The sequence below is a fragment of the Canis lupus genome, chromosome 19 (genome assembly GCF_048164855.1).
Source record: "Canis lupus baileyi chromosome 19, mCanLup2.hap1, whole genome shotgun sequence".
Classification (NCBI taxonomy): Eukaryota; Metazoa; Chordata; class Mammalia; order Carnivora; family Canidae; genus Canis; species Canis lupus.
This window is the reverse complement of record NC_132856.1, coordinates 8,532,422-8,544,915: the sequence shown is the minus strand read 5'-3', so window position 1 is coordinate 8,544,915 and position 12,494 is coordinate 8,532,422. Positions and strand designations below refer to the sequence as shown.

The following is a 12,494-nucleotide window of genomic DNA, read 5'->3' as shown; positions in this document are numbered from 1 at the left end:
CCCCCGTCTCTCTCAAATAAATATCTTCTTAAAAAAGAGTTTATTTTAAATGTTACCCTGGTCCCAGTTGTACAGTATGCTCATTCACCACTTTGTTTACTGTGTGCCATAAATTTAAGCATTTATGTCTGCTCAGCCTTCTGTTGAACCCAGAAACATTTGTGACCTCTAAGTGTCTTTACACATGTTCACCCCTATGACCCCTGCCTTTTAGGGTTCATGACCTTGATAAACACAGGTCACAGTTATGAGCTCTCCATTGTCCGCCTGATTTGACAAGACTTTGGTCCAGGGAAGATTTTTTTCTATACCCTGGACATCTAGGACTTGGTTGAATTCAGTGCACTTCAGTTCAGCTGAGACTTACTGAGTGCCTAGTAAAGTGGCAGCCGGTATGTCGGGCCTTGTGGGGAAATACAGCTTATTCATTCACTGCCTGCTGTTAGGCTCCTTGTAAGTACTCGTAGTCAAGACACACAGGGCAAGGTCTGTGTTTTCATGGAGCTTCATACACAACGAACAAAGATGCTTTCAGATAATGTCGAGCACAAAGATGCAGACAAAACAGGGTGTTAGGGTAGAGTGAATTGGCATGGGGAGCAGAGGAGGAGAAAAATAGGGGTCAGAAGTTAGACAGTTTAGACTGGCGGGTGAGTGCAGACCCATCTGAGAAGGCAGCTTCTGACTTGAGACCTGAAGGCAGACCCTCACATGTATGCAGAAAGAGACTGGGCAGGGGGACCATCCTGTGCAAAGACCAATGGTGGGAATAAGCCTGTTCAATTTAAGAAAGGGGGGTGGGGGAGGGGGGAGAGAACATAGCCAGCATGGCAAAAGCACAGTGAGTTGCTGGGGAGTGGTGGGAAGCAAGGTTGGAGACACAGGCAGGGAACAGGTGATGGGGCTCTCCTAGGCCATGAGAGAGAGCTTATGTTGTGTTTTAAGCAGGAGAATGACAGGGAGTGATTTGCATATTTTTTAATGCCTTGACTGCTATGTGGGGAATGGATCAGGGTGTAAAAAACTAGGAACAAGAATGTTTGGGGTGAGTGGCTGAGCAAGATGAGTTATGTCGTTATAATTATCGATGTTATCACATACCTGGCAGAGGAATTTGAATTTGGGGTTTCTCCTAGAGGCAACAGTGTGTGTCAATAATGGCTCCTGCTTAGTGAACATTTATCAGTGCCAGTCACATGGCTTTCTGTGCATTTTTCATCAAGTCCTCTCTCACATGAAGAACCTTATAAGCTGAGTTTGGTGTCAATGTTACCTTTACCTTTTATAAAGGAAGAAACTGTGATGAGGAGAGCCTAGATGCTGACCACTCACTAGCGAGGAAAGGGAACAGGGGCAGCACAATGGCTAGACCCCAAATTCCCAGAAGGGGGCTGGGAGGCTCCTTAGGAAGCACACTGGAGTTTGGTGGTGACTTTGAGATGCAAAGAAGAGCTGGTTCCAGGTGATGGTGAAGAGCCTGCTGTAGGAACACACATCCCAGAGCAGTCCACATGCTGTCAAACTCTGCAGGTAGTGCTGTGGGAGAGCCTGGGATAAAATGGACCATCAAGCCATTCCCCCAGCAGTGTACAGGCCAGGTGATGAGATGCCTCTAACACAGACTAAAAAGCAGGAACCTTTTGAAGGAGAATTTGTTGATACACTTAACTTACAATGTCCAAAGTCCTGGTGTCTTCACTGAATTCCTATACCTTCTCCTAAGTCCGTTTTAAGTTAGAATGGTCTCAGAAAACCTGTCCTGATCTGTCTGCCCTTTACCCCCAAATAAGCAAGTAGGCATTTTTTTCCTACCCCCAGTTCATCTGTGTCCTTTGTCTCTGTTTCTCTCTCTGTCACACACACACACACACACACACACACACACGCACACGCACGCACACACACCAGGAACTGGGCTTTCTGGGGCATCTCAAGAGCACCAGGGTAGCCTCTTCTGCTCTGTGTGTTCACCCTGGGACAGAAATGATCCCTAGCTTTGATATGCTTCCCTCAGGGGCTCAGGGGCTTTTCACAGCCCCAAGACATCATCATGACCTCCTGAGGAGTGGCTGTTTCTGTGGGCACCTGACAAGGGTCAAGTCCTGCTCCTTTGTATCCTGAGATACTAGGAGAGCTGTTGGAGCCCAATCTGCTCTCATCTATAGGAACCAGTTTTGGTTTTCTTTTGAGTTATTTTCTTCCTTCTTGAAAGCCTTTAGCATTCACTCTAGCAAAATCTGGAATCTCTGGTGTTTATTGTTGGCCAGGCTCCATATCAGCTGGTAGAAAATGGTTGCAGTTCTAGGAATTGCAGCCTTAATTTGTTAGCCAAATACTCCACACATCAGCAGGGGCAGTAGCTGTCAGTTGATCTGAGTTTTATGTGGTGAGATTTTTTTTGTTTTTTGTTTTCCCCCCTCCAGTGAGAACTACTGTTTGCTAGCTGAGATCACCAAAATCATTTCAATTTAGGACTTTGTGTGAGAATATAATTATACCTCCCAAAGATATGGGTCTGGTCTAGTAAAGTGAGGGCAAAAAATAAGTAGGGTCAGTAGAAGGGGAATGATTACTGGTACCAGGTAAGTTGAATGGCATCTCACCGATTTTCAATGATATTATACAAATCAAATAAAATGCTATTCCCTTTTATTTTATTTTAGCTAAGTATTCTTATCCAAAATGAAAATCAGATGTTTTTCTTCTTTTTAATTTTTTTTTCCAAAGCAAATGGTTACAAACACTTACTTAATATAATTTACTGAAGTTTTTTTTTTTTTTAAAGAACATTTACATTACTTTCTTTTATGCATGCAGTAACTTTTGATCAAAACATGACTCCACTCTCTTGTTTAATGTTGAGCATCTGGATTAAAGGCTTCTTTTAATCTTAAATACAGATTATGACTCTCTTTCCCTTTAAGCAAACCGCCATAAAACCTTGGCTCTTTTCCAGTTTTCTTTATTAAAGCTCTCTTTATTATAGTGTTTTCGGATGGTAGTCATTAAATGATTGTTATGCACAATGGGCACTTGATTATAATTATTTAACTGGCAATCAGTTATTGCAGCAATTTGGTAGTGTAATTAAAAGGGAGCATGTTTGTACCTGCCAGCATCTTTGAGATGTTCAGCTCTGGATTAGCGAAAGAAGCAGAATCTCAACATATGGAGAGGAAGAATCAAGCCCTTCTATGAATGGAAGCTTTTCTTTTATTCTTTCCCAATCTGGTTCCTGGCCTTTTGTTCCATAAGGTAGATGAAGGATACTGATGAAATGAGATGTGGGTAAGAATTTTTGGGCTACAAACTCCTGAATCAATCAGTAACGAATGTAAATCTGCTCCATGTGCTGAGAAATGCTAAATGGGAACATAATTGTGCTCTTTTTTAAACACAAACATTTTTCCTCGCTCTGTTGTAGGCATATCAGCATTCCTTTCTTGACCTATAAATTGATATGGGATGCCACTAGCAGAACATTGGCATAAGTGGCACCTGGAAAGCCATTAATCACTAATGTTAGTAACACACTTTGGTTCCCAAATTAGGATGGGCCGCTGCATGATCCAGAACTCTTTCCATGTGACAAACATCTAATCCTAACCAACCTTAGCAAAGAGTACATTTCTTGGCTTAAGTTATGTTATTGGAACCACTAATAGGATGAAAAAAAGAGCTGCAAGAACCAGAGCTAGAAACTGGGACTCGGTCCCTCCTGAGACTTACTTTCTGTTCATTTCTCAGTTGAGTCTGCCTGTGCCTGGCCTTGTTTTTAGGATAGGTTTCTAGACTTCTCCCTGTGGTAGGAAACATGGCCATCAGTAGCCCCAGATTCTAATCTTCCTTGCTGAGCAACTCTATTAGTAACATGTGTCTTCTGCCTTTCATAAATTGGCCTCAAGGAAAGACTCCCATTGGCCCTAGTGAGTCATACTCCACCCCCTGGACTAATTCCCAGCCCCAAGGAAATGATACCATTCGATTGGCCAAGCCTGGGTCGCATGTCATCCCTGGGGGCAGGGTAGGGAAGATAGAGTCTCTCTGATTGACAGCCCTGTCGGAGAACTTAGTATGTCCCCATAGGTGGTTCCCTAGTGACTAAGAAAAACACAATGGTTATTTAGAGAATGAATATGAAAATCTGAAGTATCCAAACCTAATAAATAGTCTCTGCCTGTTTTTCCAAAGTGGATCTCCATCTTTCTTTTAGATATATTCGACCTTTGTTTTTTTTTTTTTTTTTTTTTTTTTTTTTTTTTTAATTTTTTATTTATTTATGATAGTCACACAGAGAGAGAGAGAGAGAGAGAGAGAGGCAGAGACATAGGCAGAGGGAAAAGCAGGCTCCATGCACCGGGAGCCCGACATGGGATTCGATCCCCGGTCTCCAGGATCACGCCCTGGGCCAAAGGCAGGCGCCAAACCGCTGCGCCACCCAGGGATCCCCTATATTCGACCTTTGTAAGACCGAGTTATGAAAGAATACATCTCAGTTTCAAATGATTGCCTAACCTCACCTGCAATCATTCTTGAGCCCGTAATAGTGCACTTTAAGGGCAAGGCCCTAAAGAGACGGAACAGACACAAAGATGCCTGCTGCGGTGGCACAGCCACCAGAGCTGCGTTATTACAGGGGACTAAGGATCCCTGGTTCCAGAGAGCACAGTTTTCAACTACTGCCTCAGAGTACCAGACTACTTACCACAATTCTGGATAATACCAATTTTCCATTTTTCTCTTGGTTTAGTTCCACGTTTGAATCTGTGAGGGCAAAGGCTAAACAGTCTTAAAAATGGCAGACTTAAATAGCAAAAGACCTTTAAAAAGTAAGAGAAAACATTAGATGAAAATTTAAAAGTGCTTTTCCTAATCTCCCCCCATACCAACTGAACATGATCTAATCAATAAGGAAAGTATGAATCATCTAATTTTTAAGCATGTGAGGGAGATAATCAAAATGTGCAAGTTCAGACTTGAATAAAAATAAATTCTCAATTTCCTATTTATCTTATTAATCATGCACAATTTTTTGGTTATGTTTTTTTTTCTTTTTCTTTTTTTTTTTTAGTTATGTACAACTGAGATATTTAAGCTCGGGGCAACTTAAACTAATGGAATACTACCCTACCTGAACTCTGGGGTGGGTATGCAGCATCAGCTTCTTCAAATCAAATAAGTGTGTGTATATTTACACACACACACTCTTTTAGTTTGTGGATATTGGACAGTGCTAGAGGAGTTTCTTGGGAATCTAATCTTCTCAATGGCAAGCTCTAGCATTGCCTTTGCCAGTAGTTGAGTTCATACGGACTTGATGCCAATTTTCTTTTCACGTATGTGAAATAACAGTTTGGCACATAGCAAACAAAACAGTGACACCATAGAGAAGACTAGTGCTTTTTAAGAAATGAAATGGGCAGATTCAGAACTAATTTTTTCTTTAGGTGAACTTAGTTTAAATTAAATTAAATGTTGCAAGAGATTACAGTATTTTTGTGACTCAAAAAGTCAAAGGCCATGGCAATAAAGTATTTTCATTTTATAGAGTTTTTCTTGGAGAGGCTGCGTGCCATATGACAGCAGAGTGCTTAAAACCCAGAGGCTGGTGCCAGCACAAAATCCAAACATCATAAAGTTACTTCCAAAGCCTGGATAATTATCGGTCCCCTCTCTTGGAACAGAGCATCTCTCAACTAGTCCAAATCTACCAGCTCAGAATCACCTTCCCAGCCTAGGGTTTTGAGTATGAAACATTGGGTAAGGTATAGTCTCCAGGAACGAAAGGAAAAGTTAATGAACAACAATTGTCAGAAGAATCCAAAACCACAGACATGAGTAGTGTCCCAATGAACAGTTTTTTCTCTGGCAAAATTTATTACTTCAATTTTTTTTTTCTTTTTTGCTAAAGAAAGGTAAGGTCAACCAGTGGCCCAGTGGCCATTGCTATGTGCATGCCTGGTCCCTCAGTCATTTTTTGAAAATCCAGCTAACCTGTCCCCAACAAATAGCCTACCTCCAGCCCTCTCCACTTAGGGCATTGTGTCTTTACCACATTAGATCATTCTGAAGTAAAGGAGCTGCTTGTTGAGGCTTTGCATGCTTCTGTGGTGCCCTGAAATCAATAAAAAGCCTTGTGATCCATGCTTCTCTGCTTCCCCAATTTCACACAAAAGGGTACTGGGGAAGCCTTTGCCTTCTTTCCAGGCAGCTTCTATGCACAGAAGCTCTCTGAAAGATTTGCTCACCAGGACTTGAGATTCATGCTCTTCAGTGAATTTCCATCAGAGGGTCACTGCCAAGTCATACAAATCTGTCAAAGGAAGCTTGTCTAGGAGAGTACTGAGTCCCTCTCCACAGAGTGAGTGACAGGGCAACAACTATCCTTGAGTGCTGGCTAGCCAGCCATCTCTTCTTTCCCACCCCCTTCACTAGACTTCACTACCACCTGCTAATGCATCTAAAAGGAACAAGAGGTCTTAGTCACAACAGATGATTAGAGTTGATGCCAGAAGAGTAAACAAGTCATAAATTACTCTTAATTCTTCTTGGCTATGGATGCTGTTAGTCTTTAGTGATGGAAAAATATACTCACTTTAATCTCTTTTATTTATATAATATAATAGTTGGTCCTCTCATATAACTATAAATCTCACTTTTCTTCAACAAGCATTTTCTAAGCATGTGCTCCGGGCAAAGTACTGTGAAAACTGCTACTTTAAGAACAGATACAGGAGTTCATGTTTAGTGGGGACAGAGTTTGGAAAAATGAACAAATTCTGGAGATGGATGATGGTGATGGTTGTTACAGCATGTGAATGTAGTTAATGCCATTGAGCTGTACTTTTTTAAATGGCTAAAATGGTAGATTTTATATTTTTTAAATGGTAAGTTGTATTTTTTACCACAAAACCAATTAGGGATCTTAAATTTTTTTCACTCAGGATTAGTTATTTGTTGTACGTTATAAGTTCCACCTATATCCTATAACAAAATAAAATGTGTGTGGGACTACCACAAAAACCTAGAGTTCTACATTTTTTTGTATTTTACATAGCAAGTACTGAGATCATTATGTCACTGATTTCTCCTGTTGTCAAAAGAGTATATAAGGTCTTATTTAAGTTAACAAATTACTATCTTCTGTAATCGAGGTGAAAACAGAATCTCAACAAGTGCATTGTATAACAAACCCCTGAATTAAGCCTTACACTTAACGTCCATACCACAGTATCCCAAAACGGCCAGAACTTTGTTGAGCTTGGTGAACGGAGACTCCGATTCTGCCTTGAGACCAGCTAAAGTGGAGAAAGCCTTGATCTTCAGAACTCTGATTCCTGCCTCTACCTTTGGCCAGTGGTATGACTGTGGACAAATCATCTCATCTTTGTGGGCTGGCTGCAGTGTTCTTACCTATAAAATGGGAGTGAAGATGCCCGCTGTAAAGTCTGTCAGGACCAAACAGGCAGACATTTGTGAGAAACTTAGCACTAGGCTGGGGGTAGAGTAGGTGGCAAATCAGTGCCATTTCCCTTGCCCCTGAGACTTTTGTGACAAAGGACTGTAATGCAGTAGGTATCTGAGACAGCGTCCAGAGTACCCTTTATCCTCCACGTGTGGAAGCATGTGAGACACATCCTGGAAATCTTTTCTCCCTCTCTGGTCTCCTATCACTCTATATACTCTGCTCTCCTGGTCTGCCTGCCTTTAAAATGGAAAGTTCATGATGCGAATATATTGATGTTGTGAAAGAGGGGAAATTGCCCACCCCTGGCCCAGTGCCAGAAGCAGCTGTGGAAATGGCAGCAGCGCTCAGTGTCTCATGGTATTTGGGTCTGCTGCCTCCTTTGAGACCCCAAGGCCTCAGCCTCGCTTCTCAGACCCACTACCTTTCCCTAGAGTTAGAATGTCTTCCCTTTGGTTTCCTTTGACCTCTTGTCCCTCGGTTGGAAGCTAGAAGCAAAGAAAGGTACTTGTTACCCCAGACCTGTGTCTTTTCAGCTGGTAGCTTGGCCCCAGCAGACCCTCTTCCTGCAGGTCTGAAAAGCTGTGTCTGGGGACCATCACCCTTCCTTCCCGTGGGTTCATGCTGTCCCAACTGGCTCTAAGAGACACCCCAGCTTTGCATCAGGCCTCACGAAGACCTAGAATTCAGCTCGTTGAAAGATTACTTTGATGGGTGGTATAATTTCTCAGCTTCCCCAAGTTAACAACATCCTTTTGTATCTTATAAACATTGGAGTGATAAAGAGCTGGGCACCCCTCTCATACCAGTACCATAAGTTAAAGGGGATGATAGTAAGGCTAGTACGAGGCTACCAAGCTGGTGGTTCTCAACCTTTTTGTTATTTTTTTTTAACTTTTTGAGGGTTGTATAATTTATATACAACTAAATCTTGATTGTGTACAAATCTGAAGTATACATCTCAATGAATTTTTCTGATCTGCACACCTGTGTAAATACTACCCACACTGAGATTCAGAACATTTCCAGTACTCCAGAGCCTTGGACCCATTTCTTGCAGTAACCCCAAAGGTAACTACTGCTTCAACCTCTTATCACCTTAGATTGCATTGGGTTCTTGACCTTTTTGCAACTATGCCCACCCCTAAATCCCGATTTTCTACTTAATATCATTTAAGAATTCGAAGTTTATTATGTATTAGATAGCCTGCTATGATCAAAAAGAAACAAAGTAATAGTCATATTAGAAATGCTTTTCCTACGTTCCCCACCTACACACACATTCTAATATGCCCTCTACCCCCACCAGCCACAACCCCCAACCAGGTCATGGTCAGGGAAGTGAAATCCCCATCTTTTCTAGCCAGTCATGCTCTATCCCAGAGTCTGAAAAGGAACAGAAACAGATGCCCTAGGACCTTAGTCCTATTTCCCTGGTGTCCAAACCTCACGGTATAGTGTTTTCTAAGCTGAACAAGAGTGTGGTTCTTAGAATCATCAAATAGCCACTGAGCTTCCAACATGTTTAGATTCCTGTTTTCCTTTTTCTGTCAAAGTGGGATTATCTTTCCCCTGATTATGTTTTCAGTTCTCTTGGGGATGGGGAATGCATTTGATGAGGACTATCACCATTGCACTCCCCTTGTTAACGTTGACCATCTTGAGCTGTTTCTACTAAGGAATATTACAAGAAGATGATTTTATAGGAGGTACACAGAAGCCCCCATTTTGGCATGCACTGCCTTACTCAAATCCTTGTATTTAAAAGTGGAGCTTAGTCTGTTTATCCTACAGTAAAAATATCTACAAGAAGCTATTATTATATTGACATTGGAGCCAAACAGGAAATCAGAGGATTCACAAATGTTGTCTGCCTTAATGCGATGGGTTTTCTACATTCTGACTTTACAGCCAATCAGGATAGACTCCACAAAAGGATTTAAGGAACATGTTATTGACATAATGTGTATTTCTTGGGCTTTGCAGGCTACATTGTGTTCCCCAAGTTCTGAGGGCAAAAGCAAGAGGGAGACTTAAGAGAGGATAAACCCAGCAAGAAAATTGAGATAGATTCCATCATTACCATGAAAATATAATTATAATGTATATGGGGGAGAATTTGGAATAATTTAACAATGTACATAAGCATTTATTATATGGATGGTATTGCATAATGTAGTTTGCAGCCCAAAGGGAAGATGATGTGTCAAAAGGAATAAGTTCTCAAAACTTTTTCAGCATTTTTATCCATGATTTAGGTTACAACAGAATAGACACGTCTAACTAATTCATGGGTGATGCTAAACCTAGAAGGGCACTAAAATCAGGATCTAAAGAGATCATGATGGACACAAGGCTGAACCTAGAAAGTTGAAATATAACAGGCACAAGTGTAAATCCTTAGATCATTAAAAAAGCTTCTGTGAGTCTAGAATGGGAGAGACACAATAAATAGCACCTGTGAGGAGAGATCATGGATGCTTGCAAGTACTGTGTGAGTGAAGCCATGGTATGAAGGGGCATAACATACAGCTTCTGTACTGCAAACTCCCATTTCTCAAAACTGAATGGCCAGTATCCAAACCTGGATACAATACTGACCTCATTTCAGATGACTGCACTTAAAGATGCTGAAAGATGTTGAGAACCAGGATCAGAAACCATGTTACCTGGAACATTCTCAAATAAAAGAAGGGGTAGTTAGTTGGAAAAAGAAAAAGGACACCTATGTCTGATCCCCAAATATCCGAAGGCTGTCCCGTATGTGAGGCACACAAGGCTATGCCCTAGAAGGCCAGCTTAGGATTAGGGAGAGGTTACAGAGAGAGTCTCTGGTTCCATTACCCATACTTGAAGCTGCTGAACAGAAGAAATAGGTGGCCTCATGAGTGTGTGTGGGTGTAAAGGACTCACATTTATGGAGGATGGACCTCATACCAGTCGTAGGGCCCCAGTGGCCACTTGTCAGAGGGTTTGTGAGAGGGATTCATGCACTAAAGATCTTTGGAACAAGATGCCCTAGAAACAACCCTGATGTTCTATGGTTGTTCATAGGTGCACAGTGAAGGCTCAGGTGAGCTCTAGTAAGGTGGTCATGAATTAGAACATCTGGGGAAGAAGGCAGGGACTGTCATGGATCTTGAAGTGTGACAGAATTGAGGAGCACCCAGTGAAGGTAGGCAGATATGAGGTGATGATGGGAGACGATGAGAGAGAAGTTTGGGTAGATACGGTGGGGCAACAGGATGGGAAACCATAGCAGATGAAGATTTGGGTACCCTTACTCTCACGTGGTCTCCTACAAGGACACAGAGTGAAGCAGACTCCAACCCCATGATCTCAGTGATATTGGCAGCTCCCTGTTCTGTTGGTTGACAGGCAGTGGAGGTGTCCTGACCAAACTACTCAAAAGTTATTTTTTTTTACAGATTTTATTTATTTATTCATGATATATATATATAGAGAGAGAGAGAGGCAGAGACACAGGCAGAGGGAGAAGCAGGCTCCATGCTGGGAGCCCGACGCGGGACTCAATCCTGGGACTCCAGGATCACGCCCTGGGTCAAAGGCAGGCGCTAAACCACTGAGCCACCCAGGGATCCCCTCAAAAGTTATTTCTGCTGAAGAGTCATAGGCAGTTTCCCTAAGGCCATGGGGAAAAGGCACCTTGCTAGCACATCAACAGTGAGGCTTTATTTATCCACCTGCAGCCTTATCCAAGATTTTGCGTCTGTACTAATGCTGACTCTACACTTTCTGAAACTTTAAGGTAGTGTTCCCAGTGGCCGTCACTGTCACAAAGTTTGTGTTTTGCCCTTGTTCATAAATGTGGCTTTAGAGAATCCTTCTTAGTTCTGGCCACCAGCATACTTTATCTAGTTTTATTTCCCACATTCACTCTTTATTTTCTCTTATCCGAGTGGCCAGTAACGAGATAAAGACCATATCCAGGGAATGTTGCACTGTAAGGACTTGCATTGTATTACCTTTTGCAAGCATATCACATTTTTATTTCCAGGCATTTTTCCACAGCGGTGTTATGATGTAAGTTAGAGCTCCTTCCCTGTCTCACAGATGAGTAGAGTAATGCAGGAGAGGTGAAGTGAAGCAGGGAGAGTGATTTCGTAAATGTGGAGAACAGCCCGTTTTATGAACAGAAAGGCCATTGGAAGTAGGACGTTTTGCTCTTTAAAGAAATGTTGGCAAGGCCAAGTTAAACAGGATACGGCATTCTCTCCAAACGTTTCCACCACCACGCCCCTCTTCTCACTCTGGGTGCTGGTGGGTCACTTCCTAATCTGTGAATGGGTTCGCTGACCTGTAAGCAAGGGTGGGAGGTAGAGATTTCGCTTGAACAAACTCATCCAGGGAAGTCATTGTGCTAGTTTCCCAAGGATGAGATAGTGTTTTTTTTCTTCCCCCTCCTTTTCCCTCCCCCACTTCCTCCACCATAAAACAACCTCAGCCTCCCTACCCTAGCAAAAGCCACCCAGAGCTGTGTTTGGAAGCCTACTGTGGCTAGGTTTATCCTGGTCTTCTTTGGCGGCCATGGAGGCTTTGTGCCCCCACTAGACCAGTGCCTCTAAAAAGACATTTCAGGGCTATCAAAGAGACTGTAATATCCGGGGGCCATTTAAAAAGCTAGAGACATCTTCTGTGACTCATCACCAGGTCCGGACATTTAATAATCCCATCACCCTAGGAGGTCCCCAGTACTGTCTCATTTGATCTTCTACCCAATTTGAGTAAAGAATCAGTAGTGCTGATTGTGTAGAATGCATTATCATTCCTTCTGAAGTTGGAAAGGAAAAATAAAGCTGTCATTGCTTGAATTAAAATAAACACAAATCCATAGGACTTTCTTAATGTCCTTTCTGATGTGGCCTTTATTGGGTATTCTTGTGTTTGTAACTGTGTCAAGTTCTAAGCAGTCATTTTGCTCCCTGATTTCCCCTGATTTTCCATCATCTTCTCCCTATCATACTTGGATGCTCCTACTCTGTCTTCATGCAGCTTGTACAGAGCTTGT

The 12,494-nt window shown here is 42.2% G+C and overlaps 1 protein-coding gene and 1 long non-coding RNA gene across 20 annotated transcripts in view; one reads left to right on the top strand and one right to left on the bottom strand.

The window, feature by feature from the left end:
• ATG7 (autophagy related 7) overlaps positions 1-12,494 on the top strand; it is a 244,616-nt gene that overhangs the window by 166,284 nt on the left and 65,838 nt on the right. The window lies entirely within an intron of this gene.
• LOC140609840 (uncharacterized) overlaps positions 11,359-12,494 on the bottom strand; it is a 35,569-nt gene continuing 34,433 nt past the window's right edge. The window contains exon 3 of the long non-coding RNA XR_012011568.1: positions 11,359-11,783. This is a non-coding gene — a long non-coding RNA (uncharacterized lncRNA). The remainder of the gene's footprint in view (positions 11,784-12,494) is intronic.